Source organism: Python bivittatus, unplaced genomic scaffold (genome assembly GCF_059951505.1).
Source record: "Python bivittatus isolate LINGU-HERP-01145 unplaced genomic scaffold, Pbiv_v1 ctg000080_np1212, whole genome shotgun sequence".
NCBI classification, from domain to species: domain Eukaryota; kingdom Metazoa; phylum Chordata; class Lepidosauria; order Squamata; family Pythonidae; genus Python; species Python bivittatus.
In genome coordinates, this window is record NW_028277035.1 from 27,986,848 (window position 1) to 28,008,609 (window position 21,762).

The following is a 21,762-nucleotide window of genomic DNA, read 5'->3' on the forward strand; positions in this document are numbered from 1 at the left end:
GCACAGATGATGACCACCTATATAGCACCTTTGAAACTCTCCTCCCAAGAGGTTTTCTTGTGTTCTTTTCAGTGCTAGGTGATTTTTGCTCCTTTACTTTTTCAGGCCTTTTAGTTGTTTGCATTTACTCTGAACTATATTTCTTCTATTTGTTTTATTATTGATATTATTCTTGGTTGTACATCAATAATTTACATAAATGTGATGCCCAAATGACTGCACTTAGTCTGACATTCTAATCTTAGTGATAATAGTCTGTTATTGTAGGTCCTTCAAAGTGAAGAGAAGTCCACACAACCAAGACCAGGAGGAAAAAAGCCTTATTGTCAGACAATAGAAACATTCCTTGGTTTCTTTGGAAATTGAAATTCTAGAGAGGTTGAAGGAGATGGAAGTTGATGCCAGCTGGAAATTAAGAACAAAGTAGATGGTGACTGGGTAGCAACAGTTTTAAAAGTGTCCAGTTCCAAGTGGATTTCCATGGAACTCAGAAAAATTGGCCATGTTTTAACCAAGCCATGAAGTTTATGCCTCTTCCTACCAAATTCTGTTGCTCTTCATATTTTTACTACATCAGTCACCCTATCCACAAAACAAGTAAGAAAAGCTGATCATGTAATTCAGGACCATAAATTACTTTTCTTCAGTCAGTTCCTATAGATACTTTTCTGCCACATGACCCATGTTAAACACAGTATCTGACTAAGAGAAATATAACAGTTACTTAATTCACCTGAGGAAATTAAACTTTTCATAATAGATGGAACACCAATTATTATCATCATCATTATCACTACCACCGCCACCTAAATAATTTAAGTAGTACTTCAGTGTAAAACTATTAAGGAGGGAAAAATGGAATAACTGAGCAATGCTTTTTTTTCTGTCTGGAAGCACTAAATGTCCTGATATCAATAGACAGTTTTCTCTTATCTTACTGAATTTTGGTCTTGTTAGAGTTAAGCACTGTCTAGTGGTGTCCACTAGCAAGCCACAATGATGCCAAAATAACATGTATTTTTATTTCAGTCCAGAAACATGAAAAGAAAATATTACAAACACAACAATAAACAACAAGATGCAAAAAGGAAATTGTAAAATTTAAAATACAGAAGCAGAATTGAACTTAATGCTATGGATCAACTTCATATCACCTGCAATATCATTTGTTTCCTAACAAACCCAATCTCTGGTTTAACTTTAAATTGTATAAATTGTGGTAAGTATACAATTCCATACTCACACAAATGTTGTGATTACATATTTGCGTCTGAAAGTCTGATACAAGGATATAAGCTGAGGAACTTGCGTGATTACATCATCATGCACATGTCATTATTTGCTCCCTTCTTCCCCCTGTAGAATGGCCATGAGCATCCAAGCAAGTCAAGGAGAGGAAATAAACAGTTGTGCATGGATATGTCATCACACAAATGCAGCGGTTTACACACTTGCATTAGATGTTGGGGTGAAAGTACCAAAGTACCACCATTTGCTTGATGATGTCACTATATGTGTGTCATTGTTTTGGCAATGTCTTACTATTTCAATGGTTAGCTTGACATACTGATTTTAATAAAAGTATTTTCAGAACCAAATCTTAAATATTTATGTCACCAGCTTCTTCTAGCAATGAATTTACATCAAGAATGGGCAGTCTGTGATTCCAGAGTGCACATGAACCCACCAACTGCCTTTGTGCACATCTTGGTGTTCTCTTGAAGCCCAAATTTCAGTAGCTAACTTGCTGAAAAATCAGTGCTGTAATTCCTTTCCAATTGGAGGCTGACAATATATTAACACTTTGCTGTTATGGCACTGCAAACATACAGAGGAGTTAATCTGTGTAGAAGAGTCAGCTGTGTGGAATTTCTGGGAAAGATTATTTTTCAGCATTGGGTTAGCTATCATCGATAGGCAGATGATATTCAGTTGTACATCTTATCCCTGGGCTGAAAAGATTGCTGTCCTTGGAGGCTGTTAAGGTCTGGGTAGGGAGATCCAGCTCAGGCTGAACCCCAGCAAGATAAAATGGCTGTAGGTTCAGAAGCCATCTGACTCCATCAAATTTTCATCGCTAGTTCTAGAAAAGTTGTGCTCCCTTGTATCAAGCCGGTTCATAATTTGAAGTCCTTCTGGGCTCATGGCTCTTGCTTGAAATGAACTTCCTTGCTTGTTTTGTGCAACACAAAGTGGGGTAGAAAGCTGTTTAAATTGGGGAAATTGACATTGTCATGAGCCTGTTTTATGGTTTTAACTTTTAAAATTGCATATTCTTTTACATTTTGAATCTTGTACATCTTATTTTATAGTAAATCCCAATTTAGGACTATTTTTAATGGAAAGAGGGCTAAAATGATTATAAATGAATAAAAAATAAAATCATTATTCCTTTAGGGGCTTAAATGTAAACCTAACTAAATAAGTATGTCATTTACCAGGTTGAAAATATTACGTTGATAATTGGCAATGGGAGAAAAATTATGCATATTGGCAGTTCAAGCTCTGCTAAACCAGAAATGAAAAGTAACCATAAGAAATATTTCAAAATTATTATTACTGCATTTCCTTAATAGATCACTAAATTACAACTTGAACACTATAATGAGACAAAATGTCTCCTGTCATATTCCATCTAATTTCTAAATATGCTGCTCAGGTTGAACAGAAATATTTCGAATATATCACCAAATTGTAACACACATACTTTTTCTTGAAACAAAATGCTCCAGTTGCAAACTCAGATGGCAAATGTACTGTAATGTGTTTTCAAGTCAAATTAAAAACACATCATATTGTGTCAGAGACTTTTAAAATACAAATTGAACTCACTGATCTATTTCACACATCAAACTAAGCCAAGGACTGTTTATTAAATAAACTACAAATAACTAGGTTCATACAATATGCTTGGTCCAAACCATATAATCTATTTTTCAGCTTAGCATGTTGTGTGAACCCAGTCATTTTTTTCACTTTATGTAGATTCCACTAAATTGTAATCTGAAGGTTTCCAGAATCCATTGTACGATGACACTTTTCCGATCATGTTGTTCTGACCAGTCCCACTTAGTTTACCTCTAAATTATATTTAGGAAACAGGACTAAAGCAATTTAGTAGCTGGGAATCAAAATTATTTATATTAGCATCCTAGTTCTGTTTAAGTCTGAGCAAGTAATTGGCAATGGAATTTCCCAAAGTTATGTAGCTGCTTAAAATGGCAACAGCTATATTTAAAATTGTGGTGGTTTCTTAGCTTCCTGATTAAGACCTTTTAAAAAGGCAAGCAAGACAACGACTCAGACAGGAAAAAAAATAATTATTATATTATTATTTCTGAAATTTATATCATGCTCCTGGTGGCCAATAGGAATTCCCCAAACAGCAGCAGGAAGATCAGATAGCTAATCTACAAACATTAAGAAAATTTGTTAGCTCTTATTCAACTGGGGTAAGCAAAAGTTCATGTATGAGCGGCGATGGAAAACCAACATTTAAAATACTATCACAGACTATGTTAATTTTTAATGTGTTTTTATTTATGGAGCACTTGAGCAAATACTGAAGTCCCGTGTAGAAGATCTATCTTCCTTTCTCATTAATTCCAGTTGAGGCAATGGAATCTCTAAACTGGTACCTAGATTCAACAAGGGGTTAAAGATGACCAGTAAATTGAAACATCATTCCAGTAATATGGAGATATGAGGTAGGTGGTTCATCACAGGTATAATGTTCAATATGTCCCAGATGGGATTGAACCCAACGCCCCCACCCCCACCCCCAAAGATCAAGTTCATTCTATTCTAGGTTACTTCTGCATCTAAAGTGTAAGATACCCAAATAGCCCCTCTACCAAGGAATCCCTTTTAGCAACTCAGGCTAACATACTAGCTGTAGCTTTTCTTGGATGGAAGTAACCCTGGCCACAGTTTTGTACGTTTTCTTAAAATGACTGCTACTCAGTGTCATGTGTTTAATTATCATTTAATGTAATTTATTCCACTTTTCTGCTTACAAAGCATTCAATATATGAAGCTGTTTTGGAAGACTAGTCAGAAACTTAAATTAACTGGATCCGACATAAGCCTAGTTGCTCCATTCCACTCCAGCTGATGATCCTAGCAATTAGTGTTTAGTGTCACATTGCCCCTTATACAAGAGGTGACATGTCCTGCATGTATTGAAAGAATTTCATTACCTTCCCGTCCATATCTGATGACCCTTCAAAGTGCTGGCAATTACCTTTAAAACCTTATACAGCTTAGAGCTAAGCTATCCGAAAGAAGTCTGCTCCATAGCAATCTGTCCTTGCACTGATGCTATCTGTTGGCAGACAGGCAGTCCTGTCCTCATTTTATATTGCTCGGTCATCCAATACAGCAGAACAGTACTAATTAAGGACACCCACTCCAGAACTAAAATTTCCATTGTGACTCTGAGTTACTTTTGGGCTTACACCAAAATAGACATGCTTTACTTTGTCCCGTCTGTTACTACAAAACATGGACTCTTTTTCCAAATCTAAAACCAACTTTAACTGGGACCAAGGCCCCTTTTGTTCTGGTTTCTGTTGCAATCGTCCCCAATGTCATCTAGCTACTGTTGTTAGAGGACTATTGTCAGTCTAATTTAGATTGAAAGCATCTCACAGTGGGGATCCTTCCCCTTGCATTTTAACTTCTAGTCTCTGTTGCCAAGCTCAATAAAAAGGTGCAACAGAAGTAAGAGATAAAATAGTCATGAAGAGGAAGTGACAGCACAATGTTTTTTAAAAGGATGCAAGAACAAGGTGGGAAATTAGATAATAATTACAGGAAAGCTTTCCCAGCAACATCTGGAATGACTGAGCACTTCACATTATATTGTTTCCTGGCAACTAATGAAAATGCAGAATGCTGGCAGGATTGAATAATATTCTCAATATCTTGGTTAGAACCTATCTGGCTGCCATGCAAGTTAAACCTTTCCTACAGCATTTAGCTCCAATGTGCCAACACTTTGCAGCACTGATACTTGGTTACACGGAAGTAAGTTGATTTTATTCAGTGGGGCTGATCTCAAGTAAGTGTGTGTACATTTACAGCCTTCTTCTCTCTGTATTAAGTAGTTTGGGTGTATCAATTAAACATAAGCTTAAATAAGGAAGACAAAAACTTACCTAGTTTTAATTATAACTTAGTTGTATTTATTTGATCAATTTCTTAGTTTTCTCTCAAGTCCATAATTATCCCAAGGTAGTATTCAGAATTAAATGCAATACAGAACACATGCAGGCATTGTACTGTATTACTGCTAATTTCATTTCAGCACCTTTCCTTCTGGTAATTAACCTTTTTTCCATTAGTCCATTAGAATCTCCTTACATGGTGACACCAACATCATAAAACATGCATTGTGACAAGCTCCACCTTTTTGTGCCTGCATTGCAGATTCACACACAAATATATAACAGAATTTGCATTGTAACACCACAACACAATTTCCTCACTTCCCCCACACTCAACACACATCTATGTCTCCATGCAGGAGGAAAATTCACATGCTAAATTCTGTGAGGCTCTTTGAAAAAAAAAAGTCTGCACCCTTAACACCACAAAGTTGAAGATGTTGGCAACAATGAAGGCAATCTCTCTGTGTGGTGCTGGAAAAAATGTATCTTAATAAAGTCTCCAGAGCTTTATTAAGTGACATTTCCAGCAAGGGCTCTAAAGTTTCTATGTGATAGGCATAAATTAACAGACCAGTGTCCTGCTGTAATGCCTTTTTGTACTAAGAAAAGCTGGATTTCTGCCTGGGGTCCTGATGTTGAAAGAACAGGAAAAAATGGCAGGCCTATTATCCATTGCAAGAGCCAGTTTGGTGCAGTGGTTAAGGCACCAGGCTAGAAACCAGGAGGCCATGAGTTCTAGTCCTGCCTTAGGCACAAAGCCAGCTGGGTGACCTTGGGCCAGTCCCTCTCTCTCAGCCCTAGGAAGGAAGCAATGACAAATCACTACTGAAAAACCTTGCCAAGAAAACTCCAAGGACTAGTCCAGGCAGTTGCCAGGAGTCAAAAACTGACTTGAAGGCACACGTGTGCATGCGCACACACACACAGCATCCAGTAGAAGATTGTTGCTATATCCTTAAGTAGGGTAACTAGTATTGTACCTATAACTGATTATACACCATCAAGTCAGTATCAGTTCTTGACCACCACATAGATAGACCTCCAGGATGATCTGTCCCCAACTTCTTTTTCCTTTCACATTTCCTAGCATTGTAAACCCTAACCCTAATCCTGCACAGTATGAAATGATGCCTTTGCCGTTGTCACTAAACTGATCATCCACCTTCAGCATCTTCCTATATCACTGCTGCCTGATAAAAGTTCCGCCTTGCTTTAGTTGGGTGGTTGGGATGACCTTCATGCCTTGGATGACTCTCCTGGAAATACAGACTCTTGGCATACACTTCCGGCGTTCTTTGTTCTACTCTCCAAGGAGTATGCCCCCCCCCTCCCGCCATGGTAGCAGGGCTGGAGGGGGATCCTAGGAGCAAATATTTAGCAGCAGTGAGAGGGAAAGCAACTTGCTGTGAGCTCCCTAGCCTAGAGTGCCAGGCCTTAACATTCACACAAAAAATAACCAGCTCATTCACTAATTAATTTTTAAAAATATTTCCAATTCAAAACAATCTACCTTCTTTGGTGGTATTTTTTATTCTTTTCAGTTGTGAAAATAAAACTCCTTAATTTTTTTTTTAAGTCTCCTTTGAATCAAGCTCAACTCCTAATGACTTCATGGAGAGGTCTATGTAGTTCTTCAGGCAACAGTACAGAAATACTTCCCCACTGTTTTCTTCTGGGATGTTTCTGGGACTTCCCAACTTGACCTGTTTCCTCCTTTTAAAAACTTTACTTTCTCCACTAGAGAAAGGTCTTCTGTTCAACATGATGGATTTCTTGGTGGATTGTTTCTTCTCTTCTCTTCTCTTCTCTTCTCTTCTCTTCTCTTCTCTTCTCTTCTCTTCTCTTCTCTTCTCTTCTCTTCTCTTCCCTTCCCTTCCCTTCCCTTCCCTTCCCTTCCCTTCCCTTCCCTTCCCTTCCCTTCCCTTCTCATGCCTTCAAGTCAGTGTTAACTGCCTGGACAGGTCCCTGCAGTTTTTCTGGCAGCATTTCCAGAAGTGATTTGCCATTGCTTTCTTCTTCCTAGGGCTGAGGGAGATTGACTGGCCCAGGGTCACTCAGCTGGTTTTGTGTCTAGAATTCCTGGTCTCCCAGTTTCTAGCCATGACACCAAACTAGCTCTCTTTTCTTGGTGGACTGAATCCCAAATCCCTGACCAACAGGACACAATGAGGTATCTCTCATAGCCTCCCAACCTTTTTATGCGCATTGAAGGAAAACGCAAGAAGTATGCACTAGCAGTTCTAACTATGTCATTAAAGGATGGCAGGTATTGCTGTTTAATTAATGCCGAGAACCATGGTATGATCTTGCATGTGAGATACTTAGAGATGAAGTTGTCCAAGTACTGTATGAAGTGAAGAGCATTCTCCCCTACAGGGTCTCCAATCTGGCACCTCCAGAAGCATTAGGATGAAAACTCTTCAATTACCAGCTTTCTGGCGGGAAAACCTGGAAATGGTGGTCCTAACATTTCTGGAAGGTACTAGGTTGGGAAAACAGCTCTACATGAAGAGTACTGCTCAGCAACAAGTCCCTATGACACACCCCTTTATACAGAAGCTAATTCACATTGCCAATAAAGGTTGTGTTTATTTAAATAAAATAACACAGCAATTCTCAATGCAGTTAAAAGAACTAAAGTTAGAAACACATTCCTCTGATTACAGCACTTCCTGGCACCTGCCTCTGGCTGAGATTTGTTCTGGCGTAGAGGAATGAAAACAAAGGAAAACACAAAACTGACTTGATAAACGAGAGGGATATAAAAGGAGAGTGGATTTGTGGCTTTCACCAACAATTCGAAGAGAAGCGAAGGCAATTGTTGTTTCAGGTGTCCTTCTGGGAGGCTGCTTTCTTAGAATCTGGAAAGAGTGCATGTTCTTCAGAAAAGCATGTCAACAGAAAAAGCACCCGTGTATCATCTCATCTCCATCCTCTTGTCCTTCCGGAAGGCACTACAGTTCCAGGGAAAGAAATCCAGAGGGTAAAAAGAAAGTGAGATGAAAAGACTTTGCTCTACCACATATGTTCTGAAGCACTGGACTAACTGATTAAATTATGTTATTTAGCTTGCCTCCTAACTAAGAGAGGGAGTGGGTGTTTAGGGCTAAATAATTACATCATCAATAAATACATCAAACACTGAGATTCCCACTGAGATGCCCATCATACCAATGTGCCTGTACATATTTTGCCAGGCATATCCCTGCCACGCCTGACTGACTGACTGACAGACAGGTACCTGGATGGATGGATGGATGGATGGATGGATGGATGGATGGATGGATGGATGGATGATAGAGACAGAGACACAGTCAGACAGGCTTTAGCAGTAGGAATTAAAAGCTAGCATGCTTCGAAGCAAAGTAACAATTCTGAACATTGTAAGCATGCCTACAAAATAAAGATTGCAGGTCTATGCAGTCCAGTGCTATGTGTACCCACCTGCCAAGGAACAGACAAAGGTAAATGGTGGAGAGGGTTAGAAAGCATCCTGGGGAGCTAATCAGGTTATGGTGAGCAACCTCATCAGTTTGCCTTTGGGGAAATTAATATTATATGATGTGCTACTCTTTCCATAGCAGCCCTTGTCTGGGGATATGCCTAACATCCTTCGACATCAAGCACTCTTCATGTCCATAGATCCAGAATTAGTGAAAGAATCCATGGCAGCAGTACTACAAACACACCTGACCTAGCCAAATACACTAAGATCAAAATAACCAGAATCATGGATCTCATCAAACTCTGCCTCACTACCTACTTTCAGTTTAATGGACAGATATACCAATAAATCAGAGGAACACCCACGGGATCACCACTCTTGGGACTCATAGCAGAGACTCTAATGCAGCATCAGAAACTATAGTACTCCCACACATACAACCAAAAGTATAGATCCAGTATGTAGACAACACCATCATAATAAAAAAGGAACAATTGGAGAAGACACATGAAATAATCAGCTACATCTTCAAAGGAATAAAATTCACAAGGGAAGAAGAAGACAACAACTCCTTCCTGGATATCCTCATCAGCAGAGGAAACGATGGCAAATTAGAAATGCAAGTCTATCGAAAAACAACCCACGCTAACCAAGTGCTCCATTACCACAGTAACAATGCAACCTCCCACAAGAGGAGCTGTGTAAGAATATTATTCAGACTAACACAAATGCACTGCAGCAACCCGGAACACCAGAAAAAGGAAACAGGCTGCCTATACAACATCTTCCAACAAAATGGATACCCACGCAACTTTATCAAAAAGTGCCTGACCACTCTACCCACTGCAGCACAGCCAACACAAGCTATGAAAAGGATAACACTACCATACATCAGAAACAACCAACAGACTATTACAACCACACAGCATCACTGCAGCACACAAACCAACTAAAGCCCTCCAAAGCACCTTAAATAAACCAAAAGACCCAGTAGCCCAAAAAGAAAAAACAGGAGTCATCTATAACATACACCATAAGGACTGTAACAGCCACTAGGTAGGACAAATAGGCAGCAGACCAGCAGAGCACATCCATGAACACCAACTAGCAGTCAGAAGACCCAGTGAAAACTCCTTAATCTCACAACACGTGGACAGATTCAACCACAGTTTCAAGTGGGAAGCTGTGAGCATCCTAGACCAAGCCAGATCCAAAAACACTAGGGAATTCCTGGAAGCTCAGAGAAATCAGCCATCAACAGACACATAGAAATAAACCATATTTACACACCATTCAAAAGAGACAACAAAAAGCTAAGAAGGAAATAAAAACATCAGAATACACCCCCTCCAGCAGCCAACACCCAGATAAGCAGGGATTAACACCAGACAAACCATCCAGCAAAAAACAATGTCCTAATCAAGAAAGTACCAAGGAGAAAACCACACCCACACCAACACTGGCAGGGCAAGCCACTGTATATAAACAGGGAGAAAACCCCACACTCACTCACACTGATGATGTTACCTAGTTGGGTAATGAAACATCTGCGAGCAAACATCCAAGCCCAGAGACCATCAAGGACCCCACAGTTCAACCCTGAGCTACAGATTTTCTCTTCTATTGGATATGCCTGACATGCTATGAATGTTCTTGAGGTGCCCACACTTCAATTATAATAGTTTAAATGCAAGTGGAAATGCAATACTACAGAATATGTTATTTTAGAGAATCTTCTTTCCATGCTGTACTGATTAAGGTGTTGGTATGGGGACATTTTAATAAAAAATACTGCTTTGCATTAGTCTGTTTTAACTTATTTTTATTTTAACTTATTTTTACTTGGTTTTCTGTAAAGTAATTATTTTGTTTCTTGTAAACTGTTTCCAAATTTTCTATTATGAGGCACAAAAATCATAAGAGTGCAAGGATGTTGTTCCACAGGGCAGGTGCTTACCCAAACACCTTCAATAGGATTTTCATGCTCCAACACTTTTTCTTTATATACAGTGCACCACCCTAACCCTTACTGTTGGGTCTTTTTTTTTTTTTAATAAGCTGTAGCCTTCTGTGCTATGTGCTTATCATGTGTACCATCCAACTAAGTTTCAGAGATGGCTATCACATTATATTTGTCTTCCTGAGTTTGGATCTCTAGTTCTCCCTGTTTATTTCCTGTACTCTGTGCATTGGTGTAGAAACATCTGAGAGTTTGAATGGCACCAACTGCTGGCCTCTGTGTTGAAGGTTTCTTGCAACATTTCAAGTCCTCACCCAGGCCCCCCACTTTTCCCCTTATGGTCTGCTTTCTTGTCCCCAGTGCTTGGCTGCATATTTGGTTCTGGATTATTGTCATCCTCCCTCTTTTGTTAATGTCCTCCTGAAGAGACTGACAATGTGTCTTCCAAACACCAGTTTCCCAGCTTTGTAAGTTGTAGCCTCTCTTTTCTTAGAGGTCCTTTGTGAGAGTAGCATTGGCCATTGTCCTAGAATCCAAACCATTCTCAGCAATGCCATCTTCATAACCAGTTGTTGATTTTCAGTATCCTGCTTTCTATTCTTCTGCTGTGACCCTCAACTGGAAGGTTGGATGAAAAAAACTACTTGTGTTCCCAGTTCCTTCACCTTCCTGCCTAAGATCTCAAAACTCCAGAGATTTTTTCAAAGTAATTTCTGGTCCTGTCATTCATCCTTACGTGGATTAAGAGGAAAGGATAATTGTCAGCAAGACTGAACAGTAATCTTTCAGTCACAACATGGAGATAGGCACCAGGAAGAAAATGCACCTCCTGAAGCCTCATATAGAGTCTGCACATAGTCACTGTGGGGACTCTCAGTGGGAAACCACACACCAACATACCCTTCATAATTTTGAAAGTGATTCTTAGGTTTCTTTGATCCATGGAGGCCCAAGTATGACCCTCAGTGTTCCATGGCAAGGTTTGCTCTGGTGGCTGTCTATTACCTTCTAAAGGGACAGCCTGCTAACTCTTTCTGAGCCCCACTGACACCAACCGCATTCTGATCCTTTTGCTTTTTTGGGTCACATGTTTTCACATGTTAGCCTGGTCAAAAAGAGTTTTTCCTGTTCTCTGTTGTTCTCTTCTCTTCTCTGTCCCTCCTGGGAAGCTTCAGCTGTCCTGTCATAGAATCCAAACCAACCATTCCAGCTGAGAAGAATGGGCCAATATCTGGCAGAGGTACAATATCTTTCACGAATGAAAGGTCCTTCTGAACACTGTCATCTGATTTATGCCAATTCTCCCCTTACTTCTTAATCTTTCAGACTCCATTCCTCCAGATATGCCATTGACTCAAGAAAAATTATCAAACAGTATAGGATATCAAATCAAATCAAAAATTATGATCATAGATCAGAAAACAGTATAGGATAATGCACAGAGATGAAGAAAGATCCCTTGACCCAAGCTTTTATCCATTACAGGTAGTTCTCACATTCATTCAACGTCCATTCGAAGTTACAATGGTGCTGAATGAATGGTAGTTACAACCAGTCCTCGAAGTTACAGCCACTGCAGTGCCCCCATGATCATGTGATCAAAATTTGGGTGCTGGCAGCCCACCTGCATTTAGGACCACAGTATGCACTTCAGCTCCCCCCACCCACCTATCCCCCCCCCCATCTCTGCCCTTTGGGCTGCTCTGCACTCCACTGCCCTGGCTGCCCTGCAGTCTGCCACACCTGCTGCCCCTGCCACCCCTAACTGACCTTAATTGTCTTCTTCCTCCTGCTGCTGATGAGGCACGCCCAGCTGAGGCAGCTACTGGCCCTTCACAAGGCCATGCAAGGCCTCCCCAAGGAGGAGACAGGTGGGTGGGGGACGTTGAAGCACATGCTGTGGTCATAAATGCAGGTGGGCTGCCAGCAACCAAATTTTGATCATGTGACCACTGAATAAATGGCTATTTTTCTGTCCAAAGACTGGTGGATAGTACTTTAATACAGCTGTCTGGAAAACCTGGAAGAAACCAGATGCTAGAAGTCAAACTCTTATCTATCAGTTTGGTATCTTTTTATCCTGTTTCTCTGAGATTTTGGAAGGATAAAATATCATTTTGTTTCTACAAACCAAAAATCCAGCCTGCCCTTGACTTCAACACTCTGATTGTGATGCAAGAATACCAATTACAGCCTCATCGATTCTTTTTTGTTTAGAAAAGAATATCTTACATACATATGCTGGACTTGAGTCCTTGATGAAGTTCTGGGAGAAGCAACTTCAGCCCAAATAGGACATTCCAGGACCAACACTGTGAATCTTTTGTGTATTTGTTGTTTCAGGTGTCCAGTATCACGGCTCCCATTGGGAAGAGGAAGTGTCCCATGTCACACTGTTTTGTCCTCTAGTACTATAATATCAAAGGATCAGCTCAATAATTCCTGTGATCAGTGGATGGTGGTTTAGTTACTCTCCAATCATATCCCATCCCACCCCCAGCTGTTATGACTCTGAATGTGCCTGGCTGCCAAACATGGAACAAGATAAGGCTTTATTTAAGAAGTTTCTTTGATTTGGGGGAAAGGGGGAGGGAAGGAGGAAGGGAAAGAAAGAAAGAAAGAAAGAAAGAAAGAAAGAAAGAAAGAAAGAAAGAAAGAAAGAAAGAAAGAAAGAAAGAAAGAAAGAAAGCAAGCAAGCAAGCAAGCAAGCAAGCAAGCGGGAAGGAAGGAAGGAAGGAAGGAAGGAAGGAAGGAAGGAAGGAAGGAAGGAAGGAAGGAAGGAAGGAAGGAAGGAAGGAAGGAAGGAAGGCAGGCAGGCAGGCAGGCAGGCAGGCAGGCAGGCAGGCTTTCTATTGAAAAGTTAACCCAACTTTGATGCCTGTCAAGAGGAAGGATGATAAAAATGAACAATGCAGGAGTCTGAAAAGTAATAATTCATAAAAAAGAATCAGTAGCATTGCTGTGTAGTGATATAATTTTAGTTCCTTTCATGTGAACACCAAAAAAACATAACTCCCATCTACCACACACATTTTTGTTTCTTGGTATATTGTCCTTGCAACTGAGAAATAGGTGCCTGAGCCAGGAAACTGTGTAAATTGTTTGTGTTGATGTAAAAGCATATGAAAAAGGCTTTCTACACATGCCCACATACAAACACCCCAATATAATATGTGCCTGGAAGAGAGAGAGTCCTTGTCAACAGTCTCCTGTGGGAACAGAGCACAGACCTCCAGACGCCACTGTTACCTCTCCTTCAGGAACAGACAGGATCAGGAAGGAAACAAGGATGGTTATCTGGCCAGCTCCCTAGAAAGGCTTGAGCTTGACATTATCTACATCTACTTTACTCCATGGATCCATAGAGCCTCCTGGCAGGATTTTGTGCTCTGGTTCTTGGTCATTCAATACAAGATGCCATCATAGGGCTTCAAATACAATGAAGAGTGGCCTGAATATGGTAGGTTAAAGGTAGAGTCTGTAGGTGCATTTTATTTATTTCATTTATATCCCACCTTTCCTCCAAGGATCTCAAGGTGATGTACAGAGTTCTTCCAACCTCCTCCATTTTATTTTCACAACAGCCCCGCAAGATAGGTTAGGCTGAGAAACTTGCCCAAAGTATTGGACAACAATTGCCATTAACCCTAGCCAGCGTGTTGTCTGGCATGATGAAAGTTATAATCCTTCATATCGGGAGGCCACCATAGTGAAGACAGCTAGCATATAGCCCTAATCATTTCATTTAAACTCTGTAATGTGGAGACTCCGGTTTACTTTATTTTTAACAATAGAAACCAGTAGCAAAAGTTCCAAAATCTAAATGCCTCATCAGTGAATGAGGAAATGCAAATTAAATGCTCACTGTAGTCAGTGAGCCACTAATGACCCAACACAATTGAAGACAGATTAAAAAAAATCTAGCCTGATTGACAACAGATGTCTATTTTTTGGAAATACTTCTAAACTTACTACATTGTAATATATCCCAAGTTCGTGCAGTTAAATTTAACAAAATCTGCTTAGTTAAAATTCAGTCCCCCATTTCAAAAAAACAAATACTCTGTAACATCATAACAGTTACACTCTTCACAGTCATAAGAGCTTTAATCCTTCAGCCTCTTCAATCTCGGTTGTCTCATCAAAGTCTATTTGCGACTAACTGCCAGAGGTCATTCACCATCCTTTGGCTGAAGCCATATGACATTTTTCAGGAACACAGGAACCAAGCTCTTCTTCACAGCTATGTTAACGTGCCTTCCCCTATTCCTTGAGCCAAATGAAAAGTGTAAATTGCACTGCCACAATGCCCAACGATGGCCCTAAGGCAGAAGGCTAGTGCTGCCCTTACATAGTTAAGGTGGGGCAAGTTAAGGAAAGCAATTGGTAGAATTCCCTGGCTTCCCTTCACTTCCCTCCCACCAAGTAACTCTAATTGCTAGGTAACATAGGCCAGAAGAGGGGAGGAGTTTTGACAGAGTTTCATCGTCTGTCAAAATATGCTCCGGTTTTACACAATGGATGCATTTAAAGAAAAGTGTGAAATCTATGTTAGAAGTAGCTCAACAATCCAACAGCATCAGATGGGCCAAGCAACACCACCCTCCAGTAATGTTATTATGCAATGCAGCTGTTATTGAAGTGATAAATCGGTGATATAAATGGTATTTTTGAGAAGAGGAGCTCTTTGGCTACAAAAATGGGTAGATTCAGAAGGAAATTATATTGGATAGGACAGGGTGGGAAAAAAATCAGCTCCAGGCAGAGTGTTAGCACTGTCTTATGGAAGGGGAGGTATTCCTTTTCCCATCCTTTAATGAATGCTTTCCTTAAAATTTAAAACATAGGCACCCTTCTCCTCCCACAACCCTCACTGCATTTTAAAGGCATCTCCTATAATTATAAAATGAGAATAAGAATAATAAAACTTGTATGCCATCCAACTCGCAACAACTCTGGGTGGCTTGGAGGTAGGAGAAAAGGTTGTGGGGGTTGCAAGCTTTAAAGTAAAAGTCACAATGTCCTGTCATTCAAACAGATTTGAAAAATAGTTTGTGCATAGAACTAGTTGGTGTTCAGGGAGAAGAAATCATTACCAGCAGTAGCAGGAATAGTAGCACATTGGAATGGAGCTGGTCATTCACATCCTTTCCGTAGCCAATTTCACGGGGGGCTCTTTTGCTGCAGTCTGGACTGGGGATCTGTGTGAAGATTGTTTGGTAGCACCCTAATTAAAAAAGAGGATGAAATGTTATCTGCCACCTTCCCCATCAACCTTCAGAAGGTATGGGGAAGGGGTGACAGCTCCCATGCAAGTATACACACACACACACACACACACAAACACTAGAGAATACCAGTCCTGTTTCGTTGTATTTTAAAGACAGTTCTCCACTCTTTCAAAAAGGGGATGATCTTGTTTTTATAAGGAGCCCACAAAACACCCAAAGGATTCTTTGGAAAGTGCCAGTCAGGCATGAGATGAGAATGTGCCTCCACAGAAGCCTAGTGCCCAGTCTTCCCCAAATGGTCATGGAGGGCCGGGGTCAGGGACTGGAGGAAAGACCCTTCCTCAGTGCTAAAAATAACCCTTGGGAGCTAGGCAGAGCCCAGCCCCTAGCTGCTTCATCACAGAGACTGTACAGCAAGACTTGTGTCAGGAAATGGGAAAACACAACTTCACAACTGGAACAGCTAAGAACAAATCTGGGTGAAAATGATATCATGAGGACATGTCCTTCAAGAGTAGTTAGCGAGGCAACTTGGTGCTGTGGTTAGCCGGACATGAGGACATGACTGTAGGAATGAGAGCAAGCGGGTCTCCAGGATTTCAGACAGGCATCATGTTTCCCAGCTCTATCTAGAGATCCCAGACATTGAATTTAGGATCATTTGCAAGCACAAGCCAGGCCATTGTGCATACAAATATAAGATTTTTTAACATGAAAAATGGGGATTAATGGGGATCATGCACTACATAGCTGTAGTCTAATTAAAAATGCAAATAAAGGGTTAAAAGCTTGAATAGGAGAGAAACACACATTCGTATACAAAAACCCCCTTGTTAATTTTTTAAAATTCTATTTTGGTATTACCAGTAAACCCAATACTTGGAGAACTGATATGACCAAACAACTCCTAACCAGTGCTGCTCATATGAACATCCTCCCCACTTTTTTTCTTATTCTTGCAGAAGGAGTCCTCGTGGAACAAAATACCATCTTAGATGCAGCTCCCAGAAATTTGCAAGAAAACCTAAGAAGTTTAGTATTACAGTGTTTGGAATAATTAGGTACCAACCCCTTCAGAAACCAGGGTAGCTACCGGACCCCTTTACAGTGCCAAAAGCTTGCTACAGATGTTGTGCTTCATCTCCCAGCCATCATGAAGGAATTCAGGGAGCTGAGCTTTACCACATCTGAAAGGTCAGTAATCAAGAATATGCTGATAATCACCCATCCCACTTAGAACGGGAAGTGATTGGAAAAGACCTGTCCATGATTGCGTATGTGCATAGTGTTAGAGAAAGAAAATGGCTGTTTGCATGACACACCGAATCACAAGCTGGCCAACTCACGTTTAAATCCAGTGCCTTGTGCAAACCCAGAAAACAGAATTAATTCAGCATGTAGCACAAATACAGAGAAAGATATGTAGTTCCCATTGCTATTTCTCATGATAGGGTCCAGCCAGCCTACCAACAACTTCATTTGCTTTGTGCAGATAGTTGCCCCAAGCCCCAAACTCTGAGTTTAGATTTAGGTTATTTCTTTTCCTGGTGAGAAAATGCCCTAGTGAGAGAAAGCTGCTCATCTCAGACCTGGACATTTGGCAAGGTTACATGTATTTAAAATCATTCCACTTAGCGAACTGTTAAGGACACAGCTAGACCAAAGCAGAATTTGAACATGATGGACAGGAAAATTAAGCAAGCTGATCTTTGGGATTTAAAGCCCACTTAAACTCCTGATTTTCCTCCTTTGGACTTTGTGCAGCTGCTTCATTTCACACCCCAAGAATTCATCTTCCTGCTTTCTGACAGCCAGGTGCAACTGCTTTGGAGCCTCTTGGCTGTGTGGGCCCAGCCCGAAGTGAGTTAGTGTTCAAAAGACTTGCACGCTGCAAAGGACGTTAGGTCACATTACAAGTGGCACAAATCTCTGAAGCTCCCAAGCAAAGAGCTGTAAGTGAAAACACATATATCTGTCAGCTTGGAACAGCACTCCTGTAGCTCTGTGTACAAAACCTTGCGGAAACTATGTCAGGGAGCTGCTTCAAGGGTCAGATGTAATCAGCGGAGTTTGAAAGAAACCAAACTTACTGCTGTTTCCCATCCAGAAGGAGGAAGCCTCAGAGGAGTTTATGAACTTCAGCCTCGATTCAAAGGCTGTGAACCTCTACATCCACCAGGGCCAGAAACACTCATTAGTGTAAGAGACCCCAACTTGTTGAAGCAACTGAGGCTATTTGACCATTTAATTCCCCAAATGACTGTCATGGTGGATAAGGTCAATCACAAAACACTTGGGCTACCAAATCTGAATTGCAAAAATCCAGATGATCACTAGATAACTAAAGAGTTAGGCTCTAGTGGTCATCCAGATTTTTGCAGTCCAGATCTGGTCCAAGTGCAAAGCACCAGTTTACCTGAAGGTGAACTGATGGGGTTGGTCCTGGCCATGCTCTCCAGGCCTCCAAAACACTTTTTCTCCACCCACAGCTTCCTTTGGCTTTTTATTTCCAGGTGGATTGCAAACTGCATGGAAGGCCTCCATGGACAGAGGAAACTTCCTCTTACAGACTGTTAGCCTTTCTATGAAGAGGAGGAGGAGGATACAGAATGGAGCTAGCAAAGTATTCCTATGCTCTGACCTTGTATTTGATCAGTGCCACCAAGAGGCTCAAGCCTAAGGGCATTTGTGCACTTTTTGCCTGGTCTATTGCCAGTATGGGCCACTCACCACTTCCTGAGTGCAGGACAGATGACATCATCCTACTCTCACTCCCAGCCCATTGCAAATGCACCCCACGCCCATGTTCTCCAGCTTCAACTCAAATCTTGTTTTCCAACCCAGGCTGTCTTAAGCCCTTCAGAGCAGGAAGTCTCCAGTGCTTCATTCCATTCTATAGCATCCCCAGCTCTGATTGGCTACAATGCCTAGCATACCCCCTCCCCTCCAAGCTGGTTGCTGCTCCAGACAGCCATTTCATCCTGGGCTATCAGGCTGCTATTGCATGTTTTATGATCTTGCAGTTGATCCAATGATGGCCATAGAACTATCATCAACATTGGAGGCTCAGGCTCATCGAATCTTTATATTCCCCTTTCCATTTCTGCCTGGGCTAGTTGTTGCATGCTTTCCTTGCTTTCCTATCCCCTGCCCGCAATACTACAAAGCTTCCCTTCCCTTCATTTTTCTACATCTTTAAGCTGCAAAGTAGAAACCTTGCTAATTTGTTTCTGTGAAGCTGAACTATCAGTTCTTCCTACAGAGGAACTAGGGTCTGCATTAGTATCAAAGGGGATAATATGGGAAGGGAGTGCAAAGGCATCCGTGTGTCCCAAATATCTGGGAAAGCATAAGAAAGGTACAGGGTCAAGCGAAGAAGGAACATCCCTAAAAGAAATTGCAGACACAGGTCGACCAATCCAGGAGCCACCCAGGAAGGATTGCCTTTTCTGCATGAATGGGAAGGTCAAAAAAGCAGATATAATGGTATGGAGTGGAAGATGGAATGACCTTGGGAGATAGGAGAAAGAGCCGCAGACTGGACAACCAGCATATAAAAGATTTCTCAGCCCACAGAAGGAAAGAAGGTGTGGGAAGCATTTCAGAAGAGATCCTCTCTTGTTTGCCAGAGAGTAAAAGGAGAGGAAGGGAGAAATACTTTCAGTCTTGCAAGTTTCTGTGAATGTAACCTTTCGATAAAGATACAGTTAGTACTCACAGTTGTGCTTCTTGTCTGGACTGCCTTGAAGGGCTGACAGCAGGGGAATGACCCATCAAACCTTTCATAGTCCAAACTGAGCACAACCCAGCCGGGTTGCCAACCCTCTGCAGTCCAGACTGGATTGTCTGAGGTTGGCTTAAGAAACTGATGGAAACAGCAGGGGAGACAAGCAGCTTAGACTGCCATGCAGAATTGGCCTAAATGTATTTTTCAAGACTTGCTTTGCAGTCAATAGGTGGTAAGATCATTATTTGCATAGACAGCCATGGGAGTCGGGGGAGAGGTGGCAAGTGACAAAACTTCTGTTGTGATGTCAAAATACAAAACTTGTGACTGAGGTACTCCTGTCTGGCATTGGGACATAAAAATGAGAGGTCAGGTTTTCATTGTAACAATTTGATGCACTTTTCATCATTTTTTTCATCATCGTGGTTAGTAGTAGCGGATACCTTATGATCATTTTACAACTCTGACAAATCAGGAGAGGGAATATATGCATATGTATTTTTGAAGCATCTTAGGAAATCCAATATAACTCCATGTCTGTACTCTTTTATTTACTTTTCTGTTATGCTAATGAACTTTGTTTCATGTAATATATAACAAACAAAAAACAACTAATCTGCAAATAACCCTGAACTGTTATTGACTGAGGCTGAAAACAAAATAGTAAAAGTCTAAAAGATCCACTTCTGTTCTACACAATAATTCTCTATTTACATGTTGAAATTAAGACAGATTTTACTAATTTCAAACCCAGAAACGTCCTAGATGATTTGTAAAGACTTTTTAAAAGAATACACTGACACTACAATTTCAAAAACATTGTTTATGATCAAGAACCCAGCTTCTTCTCCTTATTCCAAACATCCTCCAGTGATTTCTTTATTTCTTCTATTCAAGCTTAGTGTGACCAAATATTTGGAAATGTCTACTTTTCCTCTCAGTCTCCTGAACAGTTCCTGAGGGTGGGAAATTATCTCATCATATAAACTTTGAACATGTTGAAAATCTAACACAGATTGTAACAGTTTACAGGGTAAATACCAAAGACTAAACTATTTTACTGAAATTAATGTCAATTACTGAAATATTTAAGACAGTGATGCACTAGTTAGTTTAGCACATGCATAACCTTTCAAACCAGTGTGTGGGTGTGTGTTCTAAACAGAAGAAATGAAGCCAACTAATTTAATCCTTGTTAACAGACAGGATTTTCTTTTTCCTCATCAAACCTGGTGCTGATGTCAGTAACTGATTTCTGGGGTGGGGGAGGGCAGTCTGAAAAAAGTAATTAGACTTCAAGAATTTTGTTTTGTATACTGGAAGATCTTTTTGAGTTCATGATCTTTCCACATAAAATGCACTCCTGGTTATCCCAAGCTTGTTTTATTACAGTTGTATAATTTGGCCCCAGATATGCAGGAGAGATGGAAGAATTTTGTTGCTGTGATTGTTAAACAATAGGAATCATAAATCTGCTGCAAATCATCCAGAGATTTCCCAGACAACTTTTGACTGTTTTAAAAAGTAAGATTCAAATTTGGGGCAGGTGTGTGTGTGTGTGTGTGTGTGTGTGAGAGAGAGAGAGAGAGAGAGAGAGTGCAGCTAAAGGGGAGAGATATGGTATGCTCAGTTATGGTAAAACATCTCAGAAGGAGGCAACGTCAAATCATTTGTATACTGTTGCCAAAGAAAACTCTTTGGATATGTCTGTATAGTTTCTAGAAATCGAGCACAATTCAAGGGAGTCTTTAGCTGGATCTGTTCACCTTGATATATGTAGGCCATGAGGTGAGACCATGGGGCAAGGCACGCTAGGATTCTCAGTTGGCCATCCCTGCACATTAACACTGCCTTCAGTAGCAAAAAACCCAAGAATATATTTTACTCCGTTAAGCCTGAGGAGAATCCCCTTCCAGCACAGCAAGCTCTGTTCTAAGGGAAGTGCAGCATAGCAAGCATAGCATTGCATTCCATTAAGTCATCCACCGAATGATTGGACACTGGTGTCCTTCTGTATGTGCTCCCTACGTGCTCATCAGAGCAACTTTGAAGAGTATGCCCAGGAGTGCAAAAGAAGAGAACAAGGGAAACTCCTGCTGCATGACTGGAAGTCCACAGTTTATGCATCCCATATCTTTCCTGTGGGCCTCCTAGCCTTCCTCACTTTTGATGGAGTTTGGATACACGCAATGTGTGAATATATGTGTGAGAGAGAAGGCTGGGGAAAG

The 21,762-nt window shown here is 40.8% G+C and overlaps 1 long non-coding RNA gene across 1 annotated transcript in view; it reads right to left on the reverse strand.

Moving 5' to 3' along the window:
* Positions 1-7,173: 7,173 nt before the first annotated feature.
* LOC148216649 (uncharacterized) overlaps positions 7,174-21,762 on the reverse strand; it is a 42,741-nt gene continuing 28,152 nt past the window's right edge. The window contains exons 2-3 of the long non-coding RNA XR_015794748.1: positions 15,673-15,803; positions 7,174-8,125 (exon numbers count right to left, since the gene is read on the reverse strand). This is a non-coding gene — a long non-coding RNA (uncharacterized LOC148216649). The remainder of the gene's footprint in view (positions 8,126-15,672; positions 15,804-21,762) is intronic.